Here is a 27560-nt window from a genome sequence, read left to right as displayed (position 1 = left end):
TACAGAGCAATAGTAACAAAAACAGCATGGTACTGGTACCAAAACAGGCGGGTGGACCAATGGTACAGAATAGAGGACACAGTAACCAACCCACAAAACTACAACTATCTTATATTTGATAAAGGTTCTAAAAGCATGCAATGGAGGAAGGATAGCATCTTCAACAAATGGTGCTGGGAAAACTGGAAATCCATTTGCATCAAAATGAATCTGAATCCCTATCTCTCGCCATGCACAAAAGTTAACTCAAAATGGATCAAGGAGCTTGACATTAAATCAGAGACACGGCATCTGATAGAAGAAAAAGTAGGGTATGATCTACATACTGTGGGATCGGGCTCCAAATTCCTCAATAGGACACCCATAGCGCAAAAGTTAACAACCAGAATCAACAAATGGGACTTACTCAAACTAAAAAGTTTTTTCTCAGCAAAAGAAACAATAAGAGAGATAAACAGGGAGCCTACATCCTGGGAACAAATCTTTACTCCACACACTTCAGATAGAGCCCTAATAACCAGAATATACAAAGAACTCAAAAAATTAAACAATAAGATAACAAATAACCCAATCAATAAATGGGCCAAGGACCTGAACAGACACTTCTCAGAGGAGGACATACAATCAATCAATAAGTACATGAAAAAATGCTCAACATCGCTAGCAGTCAGAGAAATGCAAATCAAAACTACCCTAAGATACCATCTCACCCCAGTAAGATTGGCAGCCATTAGAAAGTCAAACAACAATAAGTGCTGGAGAGGATGCGGGGAAAAGGGCACTCTTGTTCATTGCTGGTGGGACTGCAAATTGGTGCAGCCAATTTGGAAAGCAGTATGGAGATTTCTTGGAAAGCTGGGAATGGAACCACCATTTGACCCAGCTATTCCCCTTCTCGGTCTATTCCCCAAAGACCTAATAAGAGCATGCTACAGGGACACTGCTACATTGATGTTCATAGCAGCACAATTCACGTTAGCAAGACTGTGGAATCAGCCTAGATGCCCTTCAATAGATGAATGGATAAAAAAAAATGTGGCATTTATACACAATGGAGTATTACTCTGCATTAAAAAATGACAAAATCATAGAATTTGGAGGGAAATGGATGGCATTAGAGCAGATTATGCTAAGTGAAGCTAGTCAATCTTTAAAAAATAAATACCAAATGACCCCTTTGATATAAGGGGAGTAAACAAGGACAGGGTAGGGACGAAAGTTTGAGAAGAAGATTTACATTAAACAGGGATGAGAGGTGGGAGGGAAAGGGAGTGAGAAGGGAAATTGCATGGAAATGGAAGGCGATCCTCAGGGTTATACAAAATGACATATAAGAGGAAAGGAGGGGTAAGACAAGATAATACAAATCGAAGAAATGATTTACAGAAGAAGGGGTAGAGAGAGAAAAGGGGAGGGGAGGGGAGGGGAGGGGGAATAGTAGAGAATAGGACAGACAGCAGAATACATCAGACACTAGAAAGGCAATTTGTCAATCAATGGAAGGGTAACTGATGTGATACAGCAATCTGTATACGGGGTAAAATTGGGAGTTCATAACCCACTTGAATCAAACTGTGAAATATGATGTATTAAGAACTATGTAATGTTTTGAACGACCAACAATAAAAAAAATATATATAATTATAAAAAAAAATAAAATAAAATAATAAGACCTATGTCAAACAGAATTGTGAGATATAAGGATAATGCAAATGCAATAAAATGAATGTTTACGCCACCCTCCAATTCCTATGTTGATAATGTGTTGGTATTTGGGAGTGAAGTCTTTGGTAGGTAGTTTGGTCACAGAGATAAATTCTTCATTAATGGGATTGGGGCCTTTATTAAAGAAACCCCAGAAACCTCATTTGCCCTTTCTGCCATGTGAGGACATGGAAAAAAGACTCCATTTATGAGTCAGGAAGCAGGCTATCACCAAACACTAACTCCAACAATGCCTGGATCTTGAACTTACCAGGCTCCAGAACTGTGAGAAATAAACTTCTGTAGTTTGTAAGCCATCCAACTTAAAGTATTTTTATTATAGCCGTCCAAATAGACTAAGGCAGCATATTAAATCTAATCTCAGTGCTAGGCATATGGTTATTACCATTCAATACAGATTAATTACCATTATTTTAAATTCAGCTTTGTTTGAGAAAACTACACATAGGTTTCCCTCCATAAGTACAGTTTTCCTACATTAAGGTATTGTAAAGAATTCTTTAAAAGCTCTATAAAACCTTATGAGTTTAAGCTTCCAGAGAGATACTCAAATTGTTCAGAGTGGTCTTTTTGCCTGCAAAAACATGCTCACATTCACAAGGGCCATAGATTACAGCTAATGAAATGAACTTAAATAAAATTAGGTGTTTGACTCAACCTTAGTGTTACCTAGCTAAAATATCATCCTTTAAATTTTAACTACTTCACATTGGCCATGATAGCGTCTGCAATTGAAAATATAAGTTTCTAGTTGTGCAAGTTAGAAATTCTGTGAATTGCACAATTAAAATCTCATTCCATACCCTCTTTTAAATTTTTTTTTTCCTGGTTCTAGGGATTGAATTCAGGGGCACTCAACCACTGAGTCACATCTCCAGCCCTATTTGTGTATTTTATTTAGAGACAAAATTTCACTGAGTTTCTCAGCGCTTTGCTATTGCTGAGGTTGACTTTGAACTAGCGATCTTCCTATCTCAGCTCCCAAGCCACTGGGATTATAAAGTGTGTGCCACCGTGCCATTCCCTCTTCAAAGGCAAGGATTTGGATTCTGGAGACACTTAGCTTAAATGGGGCCAGAAAAATAATATGTAAATATAGAAGTATTCTATGTACCTCATGGATCTGTTATATGACTTCTGAATTATTACAGGTAGGAAAATCAACATAGTTCTTTTTTGGGATTTTGTAAATTTGTAAATAACTGCTTTTCACTGTACTTGAAATCTAACAGTCCATGCAATTTATTAGAAGAAAAATTTTATAATCTTTTCAAATTTCTCTCTCCTTTTCCTATTCTTGATCCTTACGCATTTTGTAATTCAATTCCAACAGGCTGATTTTTTTTTCTTTTTTAAGGTAGAAAGGAGAAAATAAAGATGAAATAAAAATAAGATGTCAGATATGAAAGGAGAAAATGAAACCATGTGCCAAAATAGGGAAACTAAAAACAACATGAAATAAACTCAGAAAAGATCAAATAACTTTTTTAAATATGTAAAAATAACTACTACTTATATTGTTTGGTTTATTTATACAAAAGGAAAAACATTTGGTGAAAAATGAACTTACAAATGTACTAATATATGCTATATTAATTCCCAGGTAAGTTTAAGTGAAACTGGGAGAAAAACAAATCTTTTGAACAAACATTAAGGACCAAAATAAAGCCTGATAATATTAACTTATAAAACAGTCAGCTTTATCCACTGTTTGGCATTTGTAAGACAAACATTTAAACTTAAAAAGAAATCCTTTCAAGCCATCTAAAGTTCTTAGTAGAAACATAACATGATAGAAGAATTATGGTTACCATTTAAATTTGAAGAACTTCATCCATTCTGGTGATTTTAGCAGCTAGTATTACATTCCTTCAAAATTTCAAAGTGCTTGTGATCTTTCCAAGATGATTGTCCTTTCTTTCTTGCCTCTCATTACTTAACTTATATTCTTACTGCAAGAGAAAAAAAGTTTTATTTATATACACACATACACACACACATATACATATATATACATATAAAAGACATATAAGTAAGCAAGACTCAAATACATGCTGCACCCAAATATAAGAATTGTACACTAAAAATAAGGAAATAGGTTAATAGAGGATATCAAACTGAAATATTAAGAAAGTTGGAAAAGCTGCATTTATATTAGGTAAGGTAGAAGACAAAGCAAAGAATATTATCAGACAGAATAAAAGACATGTGGTAATGACTAGGAGATTAATTCATTCTGAAGATGGAACAATTCTAAATATGTATGGATACAACATCATATGTACAAAAAACATGAAGCAAAAACTGATAGAAATGATGGGAGAAACAGACACAATTACAGTTGGAGATATTGACATTGTTCTCTCAGTACTTGAAAGAACAGATATACCAAAAGTGCAGATAAATAAGATCTGAGCTGTTGAATTGAGATTTATAGAGCACTCCGATCCACAGTGGCAAAATATAAATTTTTTCAATGCCCATGAAACATTGTTCAAGACAAACAATCTACTGAATCAGTAATGAGTATTTACAAATTAATAGAATTGGAACTATATACAGTGATTCTTCTTTCACAATGGAATTAGATATTGAAAAGTTCCCGATTAAGAAATCAAGCAATATACTTCTAAAATAATGTACAGATAAAGAATATTTTAAAAAGCAACATACCAAATTTGTAAGATGATGTTAAAAAGGTGCTTTGAGAACATTTAGAGTTTCTATTTTTATTAGGGAATAAAGCGCCTAAAAGCAATTATCTAAGCTTCTAGCATACAAAGCTGGGAGAGGGGAGTAAATTAAGCCAAAACAAGAGAAAGTAACAAAATAACAAAAAAGAGAAATCAATAAAATAGACACTGAAAAATAGAGAAAAATCAATGAAAGCAAGAACTGGGTTTTGAAAAAAACATTAATAAAACTGATAAATTTCTAGCTAGACTGAATAAGGGAAGATAGAAATCAACAACACACGGGATAAAGGAGAGACAGGAAATAGTAGTGATGCTAGCAATCCAGATATATACCACAGAGTAGCTGCAAACTGCTTTCCTCAAATGAAAAGGGAATAAGTCTCAATTTCATAAAGAAAAGGGGAAAAAAGTCATTTACTGAGGTTGCTACAATCTACAATAAGAATAAAATATGATATATACTCAAGTTTAGTACTTTCCTCAGTTTTAGGCATCCACTAGGGGTCCTGGAAAGTATCTCTGTGGATTGGGTTGGAGAGGGGGCATTACTATAAAGAGAGAGGTAGCTTGCCAGTGAGATGCAACAGGCCTGTAATACCAGTTACTTGGGAGGCTAAGGCAAGAGGATTATAAGTTTGAAGCTAGCCTCAAGAACTTTGTGAGACCCTATCTCAAAATAAAAGACAAAAAGGTCTAGGAACATAACTCAGTAGTAGAGCATCCCTGGTTTTAATTCCCAGCGGCATATGAGATAATATTACAGTGCTGAATAATTCTGTAACATAATTACAGGATTGGTTACATGGATCTAATATAATAAAATACCAAAGAACTATATACTCTCTTTACATCAATATCAGTTTCCTGGTTTTGATATTGTTCTAAAGCTACATAAACCGTAAACAATAAAAGAAATTGAGTGAATGGATTTCCTTGAAGTATGCTTGCTACTTCCCGTGAATTTATAATTATCTTAAAATAAAAAGTTTAAGAAGTGAACTTTGTGAATTCTTTAGGAACATTCTATCAGGTCTCTATGCTATCTGTAAGTTTTTTCATTTTCTCTAAAAAGAATTTTAATGTTTTTATCCATAATAGCTAAAATCTGTAAACAAGAAGTCAAACTTAATAGACTACATATTATGATTCCAACTGTATGACATTCTGGAGAAGGCAAAAATATGGAAACAGTAAAAAAGACCAGCGGATTACCAGAAATTGAAGAGAGAAGGAAAGAATAGGCAGAACCAGGATTTTTAGGACAGTGAACATATTCTATATGATACTCTAATGATACATACATATACCATTATGCATTTGTCCAAACCCACCAGGACTAAATCCTAATGTAAACTATGGACTTTGGGAGATTGTAATGTCTCGATGTAGCTTTATCAATTGTAACAAATATACCACTCTGGTGGGGGATGTTAATAATGGGGGAAGCTATATACTTGTAAGGACAGGGATATCTCTGTACCTTTCCCTTAATTTTGTTGTGCTCTTTAAAAAAAAAAATCTTTAAAACAAACTAGCAACAACCAAATGTTCATTAACCAGTAAATAATAAAACTGTGATACAATGAAATGCTACTCACCAATAAAAATAATGGATCAATGCTACACAAAACCTTAATGAATCTCAAAAATGTTCACTTGAGAGAAGTTACACTCTATACTCAAAAGAGTACATACTAAATACTTCCACTTATGCAATATTCTGGAGTAGGTAAAATCTTAGTGATGGCATACAGATCAGTAGTTATCTAGTGGTGAGGTTTAGGAAGAAGTTTTTAACCAAAAAAGGAAAAGCCTGAAGGAGTTTTCTGGGTCAATGGGACTATTTGTCTCTTGTTTGGGGTGGTAGTTACATGAATCTGTGCATGCATTAGTTCGAAGAACTACTACTACTACTACTACTACTACTACTACTACTACTACTACTACTTTGGTACTGTATTGCTTTGGTACTAGGGATTGAACCCAGAGGTAAGCCATATCCCCCAGCCCTTTTTATTTTTTATCTGAGACAGGGTCTTTAGTAAGTTGCTGAGTCTGCCCTTCAACTTGCAATCTTCCTCCCTCAGCCTTTGGAGTCACTGGGATTAGAGGCATGGTCACCAAACTTGGCTAACAAACTTATTTTTAAAGAGTCAACTTTACTATCTGTAAATTTAAAATATTAATTGCAATAATAAAAATCATTTATCACAATTCTTTAAGTTTTAACTTCAATTATTTCAAATAAAAGTGAAGAATTTTAGTCTTACTTTTGTCACTGTCTATATGATGCCAAATAAGTAAATTAACTTTTTTTATTTTTTTAGAGAGAGATAATTTTAATAGTTATTTATTTTTTAGTTTTTGGCGGACATAACATCTTTGTTTGTATGTGGTGCTGAGGATCCAACCCGGGCCGCACGCATGCCAGGCAAACTCGCTACCGCTTGAGCCACATCCCCAGCCCCCAAAATTCCAATGAAATTCCAATTCCAGTAAATTAACTTTTCATCCTTGATTTCTCTTTGTGAAATGAAAGGGGATTATCAAATGATTTCTAAAGGCTCTTCTTATTCTAAAATCTATTTATCTTCCACATGTCTGTTGAATTTTTATCTCAAAAATAAACAATACATTTCTATGCACTCAAGTGGGTTTTATAAACTTGGCTGCAGGCAGTAAGACTGGCTTCCAATATTCTCTCTCACTGGTTTTATGTCATTTTTTTAAGGGCCCTGAACAGCTGACCTTACTAACTTTGAATAGATGATATTTGGAAAGCAGTCTCTCCTCTTTGAAATAATCAAAGCTCACACTGTAGAGAGTGTATGGTTTTTTTCTACTCCCTTTATAATATCAGATTTTCTCTATAGTTTGCTATTTAAAAAAAAAAAGTCTGTGAAACAGCATTCCTGCTAGCAAAATGATGCAGGTGATTATTAATTTTATAAGACATCAGATATTTACATTACTGGAGATGAGAAAGTAAGTCATTTTTACTAAATTCACTCAATACAATCAAATCGGACAACCTAAAGTCTGTAATTCTTTTGCAATCTTTCACTATTCCTATAGAAAATTTGCAGTTTAACAACATTTTGAACTATCAAATCTTACATGAAAATGTTCTGGTTATATGTAAAAACAAGCAATGCTAGTAAGACTGTTCACACAATTTTAAGAACAAATTCATTACATTTTCCAAAAAAAAAAAAAGAAATTAATTGCCTTTGTATTTTGTTGTTGTTTGTTTTTATTTTTTTGGAGATAGGTTTAAGGATTGAAGCAAATAATTATTTCAATAATATTCTCAATGTCATCCAGCAGGATAACACTTCTCACTTCAAAATATAAGAAAAATAAAGGTGACATACACACACATATATGTAAACATGTGCTAACAAAATATTTAATATTTTGAAAATTTATACTTGTTTGACACTATTTTCTTTGACAGATTTAATAAATGGGTCAAATACTAATGTACTTATCTTAAAAATGTAAGCCACAGATCCTATAATTTTCCTTTAATGTCACATTTCTATTTTTGAAAATATGAATCAACTTATTTTATTCTTTCAAATATAATACCAAGATACAGAATGCAGTCCTGAGCAACATTAAATCATTTCATTGTTAAGTAGTGGTACATTTGAAAGAGGAAAACTAATCAAGATTTCCCTATAACTCCATCTCCATGTTAAACTTTAACCTTTTCAGGAAGGAAGCTGTAAAAAAATAAATTTATTTCATTTCCTGAGTGTTTAGATCATACAAAAACATGCACACACCATTATACACAGAAGTCAACATTCCATATTTTCTTTATTCCCAACCTGAGATTTATTGAACCTAACATCAAAAAGGATCTCATAGCTCCTCAAACGTCTATACATCTTACTAGGCATTGAAATCACTTTTAGAAGGTACGCTAGCACAGAAACCATATTACATACAGAGAAATAAACCCATAACAATACTAAATCAGTCAATCTCCAGGTAAAGCCCTGTTTAATGCTAGCAGGTTTGCCAATGATTTGAAAACAGAAGTTAAATATTTCAGCAATTTCTTTATAGAAATGAGTAAAGAAATTAAAAGACTTTATGTGTTAAAATCATACCTTCTGAATCACAGGGTTCACACATGGCACACATGTACCAAGGGAATGTTTTAATATTAATGAGACATCAGCCTACAAACCTGGCAAGCTTGCAGCTGACTCTAATGAAGAATTCTTTAATACCCAAGCCAAACAAGAAAGCCACAAATTACCAGAAAAAAAGTCCAGTCATTTTTCAAAGCTCTAAGCCCTCTGCTAAAAGTTACAACTTTATTAAGATCACTAAATCACAGCTGGCCACTGAGAAGCTAACAGTAGTTCTTAAAACTGGCTACAGAATCTGGGGAAGCAAAACATAATCATATTTACAACAGATTTAATATAATGAACTGTTTAAACTGTTACAAAACAAAAACTAAAAACTAACTGCTGTGTAGTGGCCTTTTCGTATTTTAATTTAAAGCACCATAAAGCAATGGCTGAAAAGTAAAACCCTTGTACATGTTTTGAGGTCAAATGAAAAGCTGAGAACTTATAACAGCTCTATACAAGTCTGCATCAAACATAATTTTCTTGAATTCTAAGGATCTGTAATGGCATGAGAATGGGAGTAGGAAGGGAGACTGGGCTCTGTAGGACAGAGCATGTGGAAAGTTGGGCAAAAGAATCTCAAAAATGATTCTTAAGAAAAATGTACTTGATTCTGCAATCTGTATACGGGGTAAAAATGGGAGTTCATAACCCACTTGAATCAAACGTATGAAATATGATATGTCAAGAACTATGTAATGTTTTGAACAACCAATAATAAAAATTTTTTAAAAAGAAAAAAGAAAAACGTACTTCGGGAAGGATATAATACATTTTTCTTCTCTATTTTAAGTCAAATCTTATAATGTTGCTTTCAAATTTTTTTCTACAACTCTATCCTGTTTCCCTTATTTGATTAGAACAATTTTGGAAAGCCTCGTTTCATTTTTTAGTTCTATAGAATATTTTTAGCTTATCATCTTAAAAAAACTTAATACAGAATAAAAGTAGAGATTCATTCAATGATCAATTTTTTGTATTTGCAGAGAAAGCACCATAATACCACATAATCTAGAAAATCAATTCTTTTTAAAGGAAAAAAAACCTGGGTATCAAAACTGTAAAATAAAAACTGCTTATGTCCACATACCAATTTTAAGATAATTTTCTTTCTAATTGAAAAAAAAATATTATTTACAGAAAGTTAGCAAGGTTAAGTAACTTGTTCTGCCCAGTAAGATCAGGGCATGGAAACAAATACTGGTTCTAAGTAATATCTCCACAATTGGAGTAGAAATATAAGGAAAATTCACATCAATAAAAGCAATGAAACATATAATTTTGTGTGAAGTTTAATTTCTCATACTTATTTATTCATTTGGGTTTTTTTTTTGGCTTCCTTTTGAATTAACTGTTTTAAGTTCTCCTTAGCTCAACTATAATTTATAAATATCTCATTATAAAGTATGATCTCTTTGAATATTTTGCTAAGGCTAAAGCAACCCAAATAGTACACTACTGATTAATACAAGGATATTAAAAGTCAATTATGGGCCAGGAGCCATGGTATATGCCTGTTATTCCAGCAGCTCAGGAGGCTGAGGCAGGAGGATTGTGAATTCAAAGCCAGCCTCTGCAAAAGTGAGGCATTAAGCAACTCATTTAGACCCTGTCTCTAAATAAAATACAAAACAGGGCTGGGATTATGATTTGGTGGTCAAATGCCCCTAAGCTCAACCCCTGTACCCTGCCCCACAAAAAAAAAAAAAAAAAAAGTCAATTATGGGATGGGGTGGTGGGCTCACTTGCCTAGCACTTATGAGGGACTGGTTTGATCCTCAACACCATACAAAAATAAATAAATAAAATAAAGTTATTAAAAAGAAGTCAATTATGCTTATTCGTAATCCAGGAATAAATGAAAACAAACATTAAATTAACACATAGACCCTAGTTTCTGCCCTTTCCTTACATGTTTGTTTCTGCTATTTCTTCTGGTGTAGTCATTACAACTTTCACAGAAGAAAACGTTTATTTCTCCTACTTAGATTTCTTTTATGAAGCACTGTACTCTAATTTTCTCACACAATATAACTACATCACAAAGGTATGATTAGTCCTTTAAAACAAGAAAACTTGGTAAACTTTAGTTTGAGGGTTACAGATTCACTCAATTAGGTCCTGCAATGGGACCCTGAGCCAATTCAATTTGGTCATTTAGACAATGAAAATGATAATATTTAACCCACCAGAGAGTGGTGAGGCTTTGTAAAAGATGAATAAATGTGAGAAACCTTTGAAATGTTTAAAGTACTATACAAACATGATGATCTCACTTCCCTCATACAGAAGCGTTCAATTAAGACATCTCTATAGATATATCTCTAAAAATTATTTGAGATTTATATTTGAAGTATATAAGATGATAGGTGTGTACTTTTTGAGTATGTAACAATGAATCCCACTAATATGTACAATCACAGTACACCAACAAAAAATGGAAAAAAGAAAAAAATAAAATACGATAGATTAATAATTGTTAAGAGATTAAAGGAACAATTAACCTTCTCAGTTACAAAATGTGTACGAATGCAAGGTAAGAGACCTGTAGGGCACACAGATCAACGAGGAAGCAGGGAGACAAAAGGACTTAGACCTGATTCCCACACCTCAAAGTGCTTTCTCTCATTTGTTGCTATGTCTGTCACACTATTTTGTGAATTTTAAATTTCTTTTCATAGGATCATGTAGCTTTAATGACTGGTTACACTGGAAAGCTTATTAAGAAAAAGTATGTAACTATTTTGGTGAGGTGATTCAACTACTAATTGTCAAATTAAGAATGTTTACAAATGATCAATCCCCAACACCACACACACACATACGCAGAAAGCTAGAATGTTTACAAATGACACTAATAGCCAAGCATGCTCAGACTGAACAGTTCCACTATTTGTTTGGTTTGTGTGATATGAAATTTTAAGTTAATAGGCATGATGGAAACCCTATAAAATCTTTCTCAAAAAGGACTTTTAATTCTCCTTTTATTACTCACAAGCTATGTGATCTTGGGCAATTCACTCACTTCTCTATTTTAAAGATGAAGGATAGCAACAAGTACATCACCTGGCTATTGTGAATTAAATGGAGTTACCTCAGTTAAGAATTTAACGATAGTGTCTGGCACATAATAAGTGCTTATAAAAGTTAGTTCCTTTCTCTTCTAAACTTTAGGAGAATAGTGAATGCTTTTCCCTCTTTTTAGTTTCTTAGAAAGTTTCCTTAAGGGAAATACATATAAGTAATCAGTAGTTGTAAAACAAATTAAACCTAAATAAAACAAAGGACTTTGATATATAACTAGAAAATAAATGTGGTTTTGACTCAACGTATCTGAGACTGAATCCCAGTTGGACTGTTTACAAGCTTTTTATTTTATTTTATGTAGTTGTAGATGGACACAAAACCTTCATTTTATATAATTATCTTTTTATATAGTGCTAAGGCTCAAACCCAGTGCCTCACATGTGCTAGGGAAGCATTCTACCACTGAACCACAACTCCAGTCTCTTGTCTTCAAGCTTTTGAACTTAAAGCTTCTCATCTTAAAATGAGAATATTATTTAGATTTTTCATCATTCTGTCTTTCAAATTCACAGTTGCAGTGCAAATACTTTGAAATGGCATGTATTCTTTCTCTTCCATACTACTATGGCAAGGTTCAAAATGAGAAGATTTGCTACTAGTATAATTCAGGCAATTGATAGAAAGGGATTCAAGTGTAAAATAAACAATGTTATTATGGAAAGAAAATATACAAACCTAGTTTAACTGGCTCCAATTCTAGGCATTATGTCCTTGCTTTCTTTTCTTTCTTTATGAATGAACCTCAAATATTCTTTTCCTGTAGAAAGATGCAAAGTGGGGAATATATTCAGTGAAGGACACTGAATCACTCTTAAAGCTGAGCATTTTTAATTCATCATAAGATAGAATCAGACTTTTATCCTATTTAATAGATTTTGTTTTTAATCAATAAAATAACCAATACGTGTTTTTGTTGGTTAACAGAAAACACTATAGGTTTAAGTAGCCAAAAAGTAACCATTTCCTTTAATAACAAATAAATTTGTTCTTTACTTCAAAAAATTACTTTTAGGGCTATAAATGCAGTTCAGTGGTACTGTGCTTGCCCACCATGTGCCATATCCTGGGTTAATCTCTAGTGCCACAAACATATACTTTTAAAGAATAACAAAATCGAGCTGGGGTTGTAGCTCAGTGGTACAGCACTTGCCTAGCATGCATGAGGCACTAGGTTCAAACCTCAGCACCTAATAATAATAATAATAATAATAATAATATAATAAAGGCATTGTATCCATCTACCACTAAAAAAATTTTTTTTAAAAAAAGAATAACAATACAACAATACCTCTGTTAAAGATGACTTAACTATCCAGGGATTGCATGTGCTGTAGTAAATTAGTATTTACTAATTTATGGACCCATATTTCTCAACATTTTGGATGGAGAGTGAGTGGTGAATTATATCAAACTACAGGAATCAAAAAAAATCTGAATTGCATCCCCAGAAAAATGCAGTACATGCATCATGGTTTTCATTTAATATTAATGGAGTCATGAAACCTAGTCATGTACCCTATGGATCTCTAAAATCTGTTAGTAACCTGTGTTGTTTAGTTTTTTTAAATGTATGAACTTAAAAGGATTTTAGAGACAAGCAATTTAGGAATCATGTATTACAAACTGCTGATAGAAAAATAAAGAAAGAGTGATCCAGAAAGATGAAAACAATTAGTAAGGCCTCACTGTATGCAAGAACAGAGAGGTATCCAAATACCCTTTAATCCACAAGAGACTGACCATATAGAATTCAGTATAATTCAGTGCTTTGGAGTCAGAGTAATTTTCACAATAGAACCAGAATATTAGACTTTAAAATGTTTCATTTTGGTTTGGATATTTTTATTTTTGCACTGTCTAAACAAATGGGTCATCAGTGGTTAAGGGAATGAATTTTGGGGTTACACAGATGTGGGGAAAAGTTGATCAAGTCACTTAATCTTTTTTATCCTCAAGTTCTTCAAATACAAATGAAAACAATAAAATCTATACATGCAAGATTATTTTAAGAATAAAATGAGATAGTATTAATAAAGTATTTAACACACTGCCTAGTGCATAGTAAGTGCTCAAGAAATTATAAGAATAAAAAATAATTCTAATCGAGTTATGGAATTAAGGAAATTGAAATAAAATCTCTAGATGAAATGTTTTCTGGCTAAACAAAATAAATGCCAAACTTAGGCACTTATTGCATATCTATTTCTTAAAATTATTCAATCATATTATCAAGATATTATTAATCATATAAAAAGGATAAATTTGGTTCTTATTTGACAAGTAATTAGTTAAAGACATGGAGCTTTTTCTTCTCAGTTCCTTCTTAGGTTCCTCTTTTTCCTTATCTTTTTAGGGTTCAGTGTTTTGCCTACTTCATATTCAACCCACATAGTCTGTGCTCCCATCAGGACTGGAAGAACCCTCAAATGCATAACCCCAATCCTGACCCTTCACATGAGCCTTAGACCCTATATCCACTTGTTTGGCAGATGTTTCTATTTGAAGAAACCATAGGCAAAAACTGAGCGGCTCACATTTATTACTCTTAACTAGCAGCACTGCAGCCACTTGCCCACACAAGTCCAAACTTTGACAATCATCTCACATTTTGCCAATCATCTTCAATATGTATTGCCTTCTATTTTAATACTTTGCCAGTCTACTTCCTCAACTCCACCTCTATTAAGAGTATCCAAACTTGGTTATTATCTCTCAATACAACCAAACCAGCAATTTAACTCATTTTCCCATCTGTTAAAAGTTTGGATCTAGAATGTCCACCAGAGGCTCTGTATTGAAGGCATGTTCCCCAATGCACTAGCGTTCAGAGGTGGGGCCTATGGAAGGTGAGTAGATCATGAGGGCTCTAACCTCATCAGCGGATTACTTCATTGAAGGATTCATAATTATTGGGAGGTGGTGGAAAGTGTAGGAGGCAGGGCCCACTTGAAGGATTTAGGGATTCCCCTTTGAAAGGAATATTTTCTCACCAGTCTCTTCCTCTCTTTTTGCTTCCCAGTGGCCATGAGGTAAGCAGTTCTGCTATAACATGCCCTCTCTTACTATGATGCTCTGCCTCACCCAGATCCACAGCAATGGAGCCAGCCAACCTACAAGTGAACCTATAAAATTGTGAGCCAAAATAAATCTTTATTCCTTTAAGTTTATTTTCTCAGGTATTTTGTCACAGTGATGAAAGCTGTCTAAGCTGGCTAACACACCTTCACTACTCTTATCCTACCTCAAATTTATTTACTATACTGCTTCCAGAATGAGTGGCTTAAACATGAAAATTCTGCTGTATCAAGTGTCAAACCCTCATATGTCAAAACCTTCAAAGGCAACCTATCACTTACAGAATAAAGTCCATTTATAGAATAAATGTCCAAGAATGAGTTTGTAACTCTCTCTTCAGTTTCATTTTCTATCTCCCACCTCATCATACCACAGTCATTTGAACTGTCAGTCTTCTATATTCTCAAGCTATTCCCTTTGCTAATATATCCCTATACTCCTTCCACACGTGGGAAACTCTTAGTTGCTCTTTAAGCTTCAGGTCCAAGATCACTTTCTCTGGAAATCCTGACCAAAGTATATTCTCTACCTCACTAAGTTCACACATCATTGCAACAAACACTCAGGAGACATTTGTTAATCTGAATAAATATGAAACTAAATAACTAGTGACAAATCAGCATATGATTTATACATATAAAGCCAGAGGAAGCTAAGGAGACATATATGGCAAGGTTTGGAGGGATAGTAAACAGCAAATACAAACTCAAATATGTTGCTATCCTTATAAAGAGACTTAGAACCACAACCAATAATTCACCATAGACCTTCAAAGAATTTTCTTTAAAACTATATAGTATAATTACCAATTAGAGAATACCCTGCATACACCTCCATTTGAAATATATTAATTTAGAGACATATTTTCATCTTTTAGTCAATCTTCTGCATTCTTATAGGTTCAAGAAGGTGTTCTACTTAATTTGCACTTACTAGAGAACTTTACATTGGAAACAGATTCAGGTAGGTCAAGGGTTGGTCAATTTTACAAAACAATCATTAACATTACAAAATTAGGGTGCTCCAAATCAGCAGGGAAAAATAAAAATATAGTAAGCAAAGACTGGGTATGTAGCTCAGTGTGTGTGTGGGGGGAGAGAGAGAGAGAGAAATATATATATATAAATGAAGAGAGAGAGCACTTAATGTTCAATTTACAAAGAACTTCAACTGCAAATATTTTGTTTTCTGAATGCAGTATAATTAAAGAGTATCAGTCCTTAAACTTAAATAAACTAGCCACTGTACAGAATAATAATAGATCTATGGTTTACTTCCATATGAAGAGTGAAAATTGAGGCTATTTTTTTACCAAAAAGAAAGAGAGGAAACAAATGCTGTTATAACCACTTTTAATGGCATAAAATCTGAAGCTTGCTATAAAAGCAGAAAGCATACACCATAAATAATACCTTAATTAGAAGGTCACAAAATCAAAGAGGACCAAGTCAGAAGGATATGCCAGATAAATAAATCAGCCACTTGAAATTGAAGCACCTCTAAATGTAGACTTGTATCATTTTTATTTTAAATATTAACTGTATAGCTATATAATACCCACAGTACGTCTTCTATACCAAGAAAAAAGGTATTGGAAAATAAACAATCCCAACAAGCACAGAATCACTCTGGAGTAGAAAAGTCCTTGCATTAGGTTTTGTGTCTTCTTGTCCTCTACTCTGTAAATGACAAATCTTTGCTTTCAGGTTTGAAGAAAGTAAAACGTGAGTAAGTTGAATATTAATTTTCATCATAACATAGATGATATGTCAGAAGGTATGGGTAATTCTCATTCTCACACAATACTTGTCATTTTAAAACACTTCAAATGATATGAACCAATATTTGTGAATAAGAGATTTAAAATGCTTTTAAGCTGCTGCATTCAAGCAAATTGACAGATATGAATGCATACATGCTAGTCTTCAATTATGAAATCTCCCCACACATAAATAATACCATTATAAAAATTTTCTCTAAGAGAAGAGAGCCTGATAATATTGCAAGCTTGCTAAAGAGAATAGCCATCAAGCATAAAGAAACTGGCAGTCCACCAGTATAAGCTGACAACCATGTTATGCTCGAGTGTGCTGTAGATGATCATTTAGATGCCATCAGTCAATGCCACCTATATTTCTTCAGTACTCTATTTATGAAAAACCCTCCAACTTGGGGAATATGGAATCATCTGTCTGATCTAAAATAGCAATTGTTTTCATCTTGTATGCATTGATTTTCTACTGAGTTATATATTTCTTGTGATCATGATCTCAATATAATTAGAACTAATGCTTACAATCCACAAATATAAGGATTATTGATTTAAAAAAGTAGTAGGTTTAATATATAGTCAATTCTCTTTATTTGTGGTAGTTAAGTTTTATTACATTGCCACAAACAGGCTGGGACTGTAGCTAAGTGGTAGAGCACTTGCTTTACAGGTGTGAGAGCCTGGATTCGATCGTCAGCACTACATAAAAACAAATAAGTAAATAAATAAAGATATTTTAAAAATTGCCACAAACATGGAATTAGTGGTGGAGCCACTGCCTTTGGAAAAGGGGAAATAGAGGACTAGATTCCTTTAAGTCTCTGATCACAACATCATCATCAACTAATCATGTAACCTTATTGAATGAGTATTTCTTTTTTTTTTTATTGGTTGTTCACAACATTATAAAGCTCTTTCTGGTTAAAGGCATTATATTTAATATATTGCTGATGTATTAACATTGAACTCACAGCCAAGAGTCTATGTCAGGACTGAGCAAAACTTATATAATATACATATTTCTTCAATAAAATATTTCATAGTCTTCTTGCACTTAGGAACATTACACAGCACTTCAGCACAATACTTGGAGGCAATCTTATATAGCAAAGTCACTAACATAAAGCACAAAATAATGACATGACATCAAGAAAACAAAACATGAAGATTAAGAAGACTATAAAAAAGACACTTGTTTAGAGTATGAGATCTCAAGCAGAGGCTAAGTTCAAACTCAAATGAGGATCTGCCATGTTGGTGACTCAAATTTTCCGACTCTTTTGTGTATGTCTGTGAATAACCACAATTTATTTCCCTTTCCCAAGTTATAACCAAGTGTCCTTCTACCACTTGTACCACTGGCACAGTTTATCATCTTTCCCTCTCCACCCAATATTCCAAAATCACAGGCTACATTACCATTAGTTTTTTCTTTCTAAAACCCCAAATTAACCACACTCCTCACTTCCTGGTATCCATATTTTAGCTTCAAATGTCTTGGTATGGTATACATGTGCATTCATGATTTGGCATCAAGCCACCTGTGTATGCTCATCTACAAATACTTGTCCCTGATAAACTGTATTCTAGACACAGTAATCTATTTTCCATTTCTGGGATATTCCATGCTTTTAAAGGGCCTTTTACCATGTTAGTCCTTCTACTAGGAAAGCTCTTTTTTTTTTTCCTATTTTTACTTGCCCTTAAAACTTCTGCAGGTGTTACCTCCTCTGTGTAGCCTTTCCTCATAGCCTCCATCACAGACCAACTTAGTCCCTCTCTTTCCTGTGCTTCCTCAGTACTTTCACACAATTCTGTTACAGAGTTACTTAAATTTAATTGAGATTACTAAGAGATAAAGTACAACAATGTACTTCTTTCATTTTAGATTGGCTAAGTGCTGATTATTATTATTATAGCTGGGTGATATGGATTCATTATATCATTGTATACTCTAAGGTATACTAAGTTTCCATTATAAAAAGTACAAAAAGAAAATAAAGCAAGTCAGACTACAATGAACTGAAAATCAGATTTATAGGTGGCAAAAATAAATAGGGCATTACATTTTTCCCCATACAAGATAACAAGAGGTAGTCTAAAATTTGGTACAAAGGCTCAAGAGGGTCACCAAGTCCAAGGCTCTTTCTTTTTGCTTATCCAAGTGTGTTGATTTGGTAGGGGCTGCTTGCCATAGATGCAGGCATTACCTCTATCTGCACAGCAGAACAAAGGATAGTAGCAGTCACTCAGTTACCCTCTTAAAAGGATAAAGATAGCCTTTTAACAAAGCCTTCTGCAAACTTGGCTTCTATCACAAAGTTCACCTCTCTTAAGCAAGCCAATATTATCTTGATGACCTCATGGCCTTGAGGCTCAGATGGTTTTTGTTCTTTAGCAACCAATATAGTACCTACACATAGAGGTACTTTGTGTCTACTGAATGTATGAGTCTCATAAAGGAAACTGTAGTAATAATATAAAAACCCTATTTTCCTAATTTTATTTTTTCCTTACATTATCATGAAATATGATACATGATAATTGCTTTCTCTGTACAGTACCAGACAGGACACTACCAAGGAATCAGAAGGTCTGATTTTTTTGTCTAAGCAAAACACTCAATATCTTGCTGAATCTGTTTACCTAAAAGACAATGGTTGTTTTTTCCAAGGTTGTTCTGAGAATAAAGGAAACACGAACAATATGAATACTTATTGAAATGTACAAAATATTATAAACATGATGGCCCTAGTAAGTCCTACAACAAAGTCTACAATCTTATGTATGTACAGAGAATCTGGCACACAAAATAATATGAATTAATAATTAACCATTATTGGACTGGGGCTGTAGCTCAGTGGTAGAGCAGTTGCCTCATACGTGTGAGACACTGGGTTCAATTCTCAGTGCCACATAAAAGTAAATAAAGATATTGTGTCCGTCTACAACTACAAAAAATTATCAAAAAAAAAACCCACAAAACACTGTCAATTCCTCCTACAATGCTGGACATTAATTCATGGTTAAATGAGGTTTTGGTCTTGACCTTTATTCTTACATTGCTATCAGAAACTAATTATACCCTATACTTACTTACACTTCACTTAAAAAATGCCTTATAAATAAAGCAGCTGTCTTGTGGCATTTATAGGATACACACAATTTTTAAAAATATTTTTAGTCGTTTATGGACCTTTATTTTATTCATTTATTTATATGTGGTGCTGAGAATCAAACCCAGTGCCTCACACATTAGGCAAGCACACTACCACTGAGCCACAGCCTGGATATACACAATTTGAAAGCAGGATATGAAAAACTAAATCGGTTAATACTGAGCAGTGATGTCAAGTCCCAATTTATTAATTAATAATTACTACTGGACTGGTGTTGTAGCTCAGTGGTAGAGCACTTGCCTAGCATGTGTGAGGACCTGAGTTTGATTCTCAGAACCACATATAAATAAATAAAAATAAAGGTCCATCAACAAATAAAAAATATTAAAAATAATTTACTACAATTACTAAATACAATAATTTACTTTAGTAATTACAATAATTACGAAAGTAAGCCAAGATCCTAAAGTATTTCTAAGTGAAATCAAATGATAAATCAAACAATAAGAGCATTCAACATTAGTTTTCCTCTGGCTTTACAACACTTGAATGAACCTACAGAATAACCCTTAGGGTGATCTTATGGCTCATATGCACAGACCACACTGGTAGTCAGAACTATTTCTAGAAATAAAACCTCAATGGTCTGTTCAACAAATGCTAACTAAGCTGTATATTTCTTGATCTAAAAGAGCATTATATTAAAATAAGCACGGTATGTATGACATGAAACAGTAACTAATACTAAGGAAGAAAAAAAATGACAGTTCTAAATCAATAAAATCTCTATGGAATATTACAATGAGAACTGATGCACCTTTACTTTTCCTAGAGACAACAGATGCTTTTAAGAAGAATGATCTTGTGTCAAGTCCATTTAATTAACTGTCATTTCTCAGACATTCAACAACCTTAACCTTATTATTAAAGACTCACCATATTCTGATTCATTTAAGCAGAAACCATTCCACATGCAAAACACTGCCTCAAGACTGTAAGCTGGTAAATTTGAGCACATAAAGGCATCATGAGGCCATAAACACAACTGAAAGAGGATCAGACTTATCTTACAGTTGTAGCTACAAGAAGGACATCAATTCCAACAAGAGGTAAAAAGTGTCAGCATGGTAAGAATGAGTTTATGTTTTGCAGCAATAGCTATTCAGTTTTAACCACAGAGATTTTTGTTTTTCAGCAGGAGTAAGAGAATGTTTCTCTTCCTGTTCTATCTGTATTCACAGCTTCATCAGCTAAAACTTACATAATGAAAATTTCTCCTACAAAGACAATTTGAGGTACCTGAAATAAGCAGTAAATTACTTGTCAATGGTCGAAACTTATATAAATTAAAAGTCGTGACACATTTTCCATATTTAATTTTACTTATGGAAAAAGTAAATTAACTTAAAGCCATAACTTTTCAAACATTTTTATTTTCTCTCATTAAAAACTAAGAAGAGGGGCTAGGAATATAGCTCAGTGGTAGAGTGCTTGTCTATAAGACATGAGGCCCTGGGATGTTTCCTAGCACTATATACACATACAAAATCTGAGAGAAGGAAGCAACTTCAGAAGCTGAGGCAGGAGGATGGCAAGTTCTAGACTACTCTCAAAGTCAGCAACTCTGACTCAAAATAAAAATGTAAAAGGGCTGGGGATACAGCTCAATGGTAAATCACCCCAGGTTCAATCCCTAGTACTACATACACACTTTTACAGTTTGGATGTGGTGTCCCCCAAAAGCTCATGTGTGAGAGACAATGCAAGAAGGTTCAGAGGAGAAATGATTGGGTTGTAACAGTCTTAACCCAATCACTGAATTAATCCCCTGATAGGATTAACTGAGTGGTGACTGAAGTGGAGGGGTATGGCTGGAGGAGGTGGGAATTGGGAAGTGATTTGGGGTATATATTAGTATCAGGTGAGTGGAGTCTTTTTCTCTCTGCTTTCTTATGATGTGAGAGGCTTCCCTCAAGTAAAAGATCAATTTCACAGGGAGATAGAGGTAATAAAAAACAAACAAATAGAAATCCTAGAAATGCAGGAAACAATAAACCAACTTAAAAACTCAATTGAGAATACTACCAGCAGAGTAGATCACTTAGAAGAGAGAACATCAGACAATGAAGACAAAGTATTTCAACTGGAAAAGAACATAGACAGCTCAGCAAGTCTGCTAAGAAACCATGAGCAGAACATCCAAGAAATATGGGACAATATCAAAAGACCAAATTTAAGAGTCATTGGGATACAAGAAGGCACAGAGCTCCAAACCAAAGGAATAAACAGTCTATTCAGTGAAATAATACGAGAAAACTTCCCAGAATTGAAGAATGAGACAGAATCCCAAATCCTAGAAGCCTACAGGACGCCGAATATGCAAAATCATAAGAGATCCACACCTAGACACATTATAATGAAGATGTCCAACATACAGAATAAGGAGAAAATTTTAAAAGCTGCAAGAGAAAGAAAGCAGATTACATTTAGGGGTAAACCAATCAGGATAACAGCTGATCTCTCGACACAGACTCTGAAAGCTAGAAGATCCTGGAATAACATATTTCAAACACTGAAAGAAAATGGACTCCAACCAAGAATCGTGTATCCGGCGAAATTAAGCTTCAGGATAGAAGATGAAATTAAAACCTTCCACGATAAACAAAAGTTAAAAGAATTTGCAGCTAGAAAACCATCTCTTCAAAAAATCCTTGGCAAAACATTACAGGAAGAGGAAATGGAAAATAACATTGAAAACCAACAATGGGAGGTAGGACAGTAAAGGGGGGAAAGTAGTCAAAGAGGATAACAAATCAGGTTTAGTAACATCAATAAATAAATATGGCTAGAAGAACAAACCATATCTCAATAATAACCCTAAATGTTAATGGCTTAGACTCACCAATCAAGAGACACAGGCTAGCAGAATGGATCACAAAACAAGACCCAACAATATGCTGCCTACAGGAGACACATCTGATAGGAAAAGGTATTCATAGACTGAAGGTGAAAGGTTGGGAAAAATCATACCACTCATATGGACTGCGGAAACAAGCAGGAGTGGCCATACTCATATCTAATAAAATAGATTTCAAACCAAAGTTAATCAAAAGGGATAAAGAAGGACACGTCATACTGCTCAAGGGAACCATACACCAACAAGACATAACAATCATAAATATATATGCCCCAAATAATGGCGCAGCTGTGTTCATCAAGCAAACTCTTCTCAAGTTTAAGAGTCTAATAGACCACCATACAATAATCATGGGAGACTTCAACACACCTCTCTCAACACTGGACAGATCTTCCAAACAAAAGTTAAATAAGGAAACTATAGAACTCAATAACACAATTAACAATCTAGACTTAATTGAAATATATAGACTATACCACCCAACATCAAGTAGTTACACTTTTTTCTCAGCAGCACATGGAACCTTCTCAAAAATAGACCATATATTATGTCACAGGGCAACTCTTAGACAATATAAAGGGGTAGAGATAACACCATGCATCTTATCTGATCACAATGGAATGAAACTGAAATTCAATGATAAAAGTAGGAAGGAAAAATCAAGCATCACTTGTAGAATGAACAATAGGCTGCTGAATGATCAATGGGTTTTAGAAGACATCAAGGAGGAAATTAAAAACTTCCTAGAGTTAAATGAAAACACAGACACAACATATCGGAACCTATGGGACACATTGAAAGCAGTTCTAAGAGGAAAATTCATTGCTTGGAGTTCATTCCTCAAAAAAAGAAAAAACCAACAAATAAATGATCTCATACTTCATCTCAAAATCCTAGAAAAAGAAGAGCAAAACAACAGCAAAAGAAGTAGAAGGCAAGAAATTATTAAAATCAGAGCTGAAATTAATGAAATTGAAACAAAAGAAACAATTGAAAAAATTGACAAAACTAAAAGCTGGTTCTTTGAAAAAATAAATAAAATTGACAGACCCTTAGCCATGCTAACGAAGAGAAGAAGAGAGAGAACCCAAATTACTAGCATACGGGATGAAAAAGGCAATATCACAACAGACACTTCAGAAATACAGAAGATAATCAGAAATTATTTTGAATCCTTATACTCCAATAAAATAGAAGATAGTGAAGGCATAGATAAATTCCTTAAGTCTTATGAACTGCCCAGATTGAGTCAGGAGGATATAGACAACCTAAACAGACCAATAACAATAGAGGAAATAGAAGAAACCATCAAAAGATTACCAACTAAGAAAAGCCCAGGACCGGACGGGTATACAGCAGAGTTTTACAAAACCTTTAAAGAGGAACTAACACCAATACTTTTCAAGCTATTTCAGGAAATAGAAAAAGAGGGAGAACTTCCAAATTCATTCTACGAGGCCAACATCACCCTGATTCCGAAACCAGACAAAGACACCTCAAAGAAAGAAAACTACAGACCAATATCTCTAATGAACCTTGATGCAAAAATCCTCAATAAAATTCTGGCGAATCGGATTCAAATACATATCAAAAAAATTATACACCATGATCAAGTAGGATTCATCCCTGGTATGCAAGGTTGGTTCAATATACGGAAATCAATAAATGTTATCCACCACATCAATAGACTTAAAAATAAGAACCATATGATCATCTCGATAGATGCAGAAAAAGCATTCGACAAAGTACAGCATCCCTTTATGTTCAAAACTCTAGAAAAATTAGGGATAACGGGATCATACCTCAACATTGTAAAAGCAATCTATGATAAGCCACAGGCCAGCATCATTCTGAATGGAGAAAAATTGAAGGCATTCCCTCTAAGATCTGGTACAAGACAGGGATGCCCTCTCTCACCACTTCTGTTCAACATAGTCCTCGAAACACTAGCCAGAGCAATTAGGCAGACGAAAGAAATTAAAGGCATAAAAATAGGAAAAGAAGAACTTAAATTATCACTATTTGCAGATGATATGATTCTATACCTAGCAGATCCAAAAGGGTCTACAAAGATGCTATTAGAGCTAATAAATGAATTCAGCAAAGTGGCAGGATATAAGATCAACACGCATAAATCTAAGGCATTCCTGTATATCAGCGACAAATCCTCTGAAACGGAAATGAGGACAACTACTCCATTCACAATATCCCCCCAAAAAATAAAATACTTGGGAATCAACCTAACAAAAGAGGTAAAAGACTTATACAATGAAAATTACAGAACCCTAAAGAAAGACATAGAAGAAGACCTTAGAAGATGGAAAAATATACCCTGCTCATGGAAAGGCAGAACTAACATCATCAAAATGGCGATATTACCAAAAGTCCTATATAAGTTCAATGCAATGCCAATCAAAATCCCAACAGCATATCTTGTAGAAATTGATAAAAGAATCATGAAATTCATATGGAATAATAAAAGACCCAGAATAGCAAAAACAATACTAAGCAGGAAGTGTGAATCAGGCGGTATAGCGATACCAGACTTCAAACTATACTACAGAGCAATAGTAACAAAAACAGCATGGTACTGGTACCAAAACAGGAGGGTGGACCAATGGTACAGAATAGAGGACACAGTAACCAATCCACAAAACTACAACTATCTTATTTTTGATAAAGGGGCTAAAAGCATGCAATGGAGGAAGGATAGCATCTTCAACAAATGGTGCTGGGAAAACTGGAAATCCATTTGCACCAAAATGAATCTGAATCCATATCTCTCGCCGTGCACAAAAGTTAACTCAAAATGGATCAAGGAGCTTGATATTAAATCAGAGACACGGCATCTGATAGAAGAAAAAGTTGGTTATGATCTACACGCTGTGGGATCGGGCTCCAAATTCCTCAATAGGACACCCATAGCGCTAGAATTAACAAATAGAATCAACAAATGGGACTTACTCAAACTAAAAAGTTTTTTCTCAGCAAAAGAAACAATAAGAGAGATAAACAGGGAGCCTACATCCTGGGAACAAATCTTTACTCCACACACTTCAGATAGAGCCCTAATAACCAGAATATACAAAGAACTCAAAAAATTAGACAATAAGATAACAAATAACCCAATCAACAAATGGGCCAAGGACCTGAACAGACACTTCTCAGAAGAGGACATACAATCAACCAACAAGTACATGAAAAAATGCTCACCATCGCTAGCAGTCAGAGAAATGCAAATCAAAACTACCCTAAGATACCATCTCACTCCAGTAAGACTGGCAGCCATTAGGAAGTCAAACAACAATAAGTGCTGGAGAGGATGCGGGGAAAAGGGCACTCTTGTTCATTGCTGGTGGGACTGCAAATTGGTGCAGCCAATCTGGAAAGCAGTATGGAGATTTCTCGGAAAGCTGGGAATGGAACCACCATTTGACCCAGCTATTCCCCTTCTCGGTCTATTCCCTAAAGCCCTAACAAGAGCATGCTACAGGGACACTGCTACATTGATGTTCATAGCAGCTCAATTCACGATAGCAAGACTGTGGAACCAGCCTAGATGCCCTTCAATAGATGAATGGATAAAAAAAATGTGGCATTTATATACTATGGAGTATTATTCTGCATTAAAAAATGACAAAATCATAGAATTTGGAGGGAAATGGATGGCATTAGAGCAGATTATGCTAAGTGAAGCTAGTCAATATTTAAAAAACAAATACCAAATGACTCCTTTGATATAAGGGGAGTCAACAAGGACAGGGTAGGGACGAAGAGCTTGAGAAGAAGATTTACATTAAACAGGGATGAGAGGTGGGAGGGAAAGGGAGTGAGAAGGGAAATTTCATGGAAATGGAAGGCGATCCTCAGGGTTATACAAAATATCATATAAGAGGAAAGGAGGGGTAAGACAAGTTAATACAAATGGAAGAAATGATTTACAGTAGAAGGGGTAGAGAGAGAAAAGGGGAGGGGAGGGGAGGGGAGGGGGGATAGTAGAGAATAGGACAGACAGCAGAATACATCAGAATCTAGAAAGGCAATATGTCAATCAATGGAAGGGAAACTGATGTGATACAGCAATCTGTATACGGGGTAAAAGCGGGAGTTCATAATCCACTTGAATCAAACCGTGTAATATGATGTATTAAGAACTATGTAATGTTATGAATGACCAATAAAAAAAAATTGAAAATATTAGAAAAACATTATAAAGAAGGAAGGGACACACTCTCATACATACACATATACACAGACTTTGAACCCAAATACTGCTGCATAGAGAATATCCCAGGAGATCAATCACTGTCATATTATAACATCAAAGATCAAAATTCCAGCTTAGTCTAAAATGACCAAAATTGAACTTAATCAGAAGTAATCAGCTATAAAAAATGAAGATCTGAAAAGTCCACACTATTCCACTGTCATTCCCTGTTAGGATTGCAAATTAAATTTGGAAGATGATTTGTATTTGCTAAAATTAAGTCTCAAGATACACACAGAATATGAAATGCTCCCTGGAGCAGCTTACTTGATGGATACTATAGGAAAGTACCACTGCCTTTCACAGAAAAGTGCATATGCTTCACAGCAGCTACTTAAAACCAATATTTTCACTGCTTCTAGTAGTTAAGAGAAGTAAAATATTTCAATTTCAAATTTACTCTAAAGCTGAAAAAAAAAGTGTATTTTCTTATAAACTTGTATTAGCAATACAGCCAAGCATGTGTTACTACACCTGTGACTGCTTCTTCCCTCAAACATGTGACACTTGAACTGACATAACAGCTCTGCCTTGTCAATAGTGCTGGTCAAGCAGGTGAAAATATTTCTCACAGGGGATTTTCTTAGCACAGCAAGATGTTATATGACTCTTTAAATTCTGTAGCCACATGAAATCTTAGCAGAGAAATGGGGGGAAAAATCTACTAGGTTTTTACCTCAAAAGGACCAATGATACTGCTTTACTAACTCCAAAATGCACTGGGTTCTAAAAATTCAAGCTTTTTAAGTTGT

At 34.2% G+C, this 27560-nt stretch overlaps 1 protein-coding gene across 1 annotated transcript in view; it reads right to left on the bottom strand.

Annotated features, from left to right (window-relative positions):
* Positions 1 to 27560, bottom strand: part of Peak1 (pseudopodium enriched atypical kinase 1) — a 300160-nt gene that overhangs the window by 170560 nt on the left and 102040 nt on the right. The window contains exons 4-5 of the mRNA XM_077799587.1: positions 12335 to 12416; positions 3537 to 3677 (exon numbers count right to left, since the gene is read on the bottom strand). The gene's annotated coding sequence lies outside the window, so the exon portion shown is untranslated. The remainder of the gene's footprint in view (positions 1 to 3536; positions 3678 to 12334; positions 12417 to 27560) is intronic.

Source organism: Urocitellus parryii, chromosome 6 (assembly GCF_045843805.1).
Source record: "Urocitellus parryii isolate mUroPar1 chromosome 6, mUroPar1.hap1, whole genome shotgun sequence".
Taxonomy (NCBI): domain Eukaryota; kingdom Metazoa; phylum Chordata; class Mammalia; order Rodentia; family Sciuridae; genus Urocitellus; species Urocitellus parryii.
The sequence above is the reverse complement of the archived record's forward strand: the minus strand, read 5'-3'. Positions and strand labels throughout refer to the sequence as shown.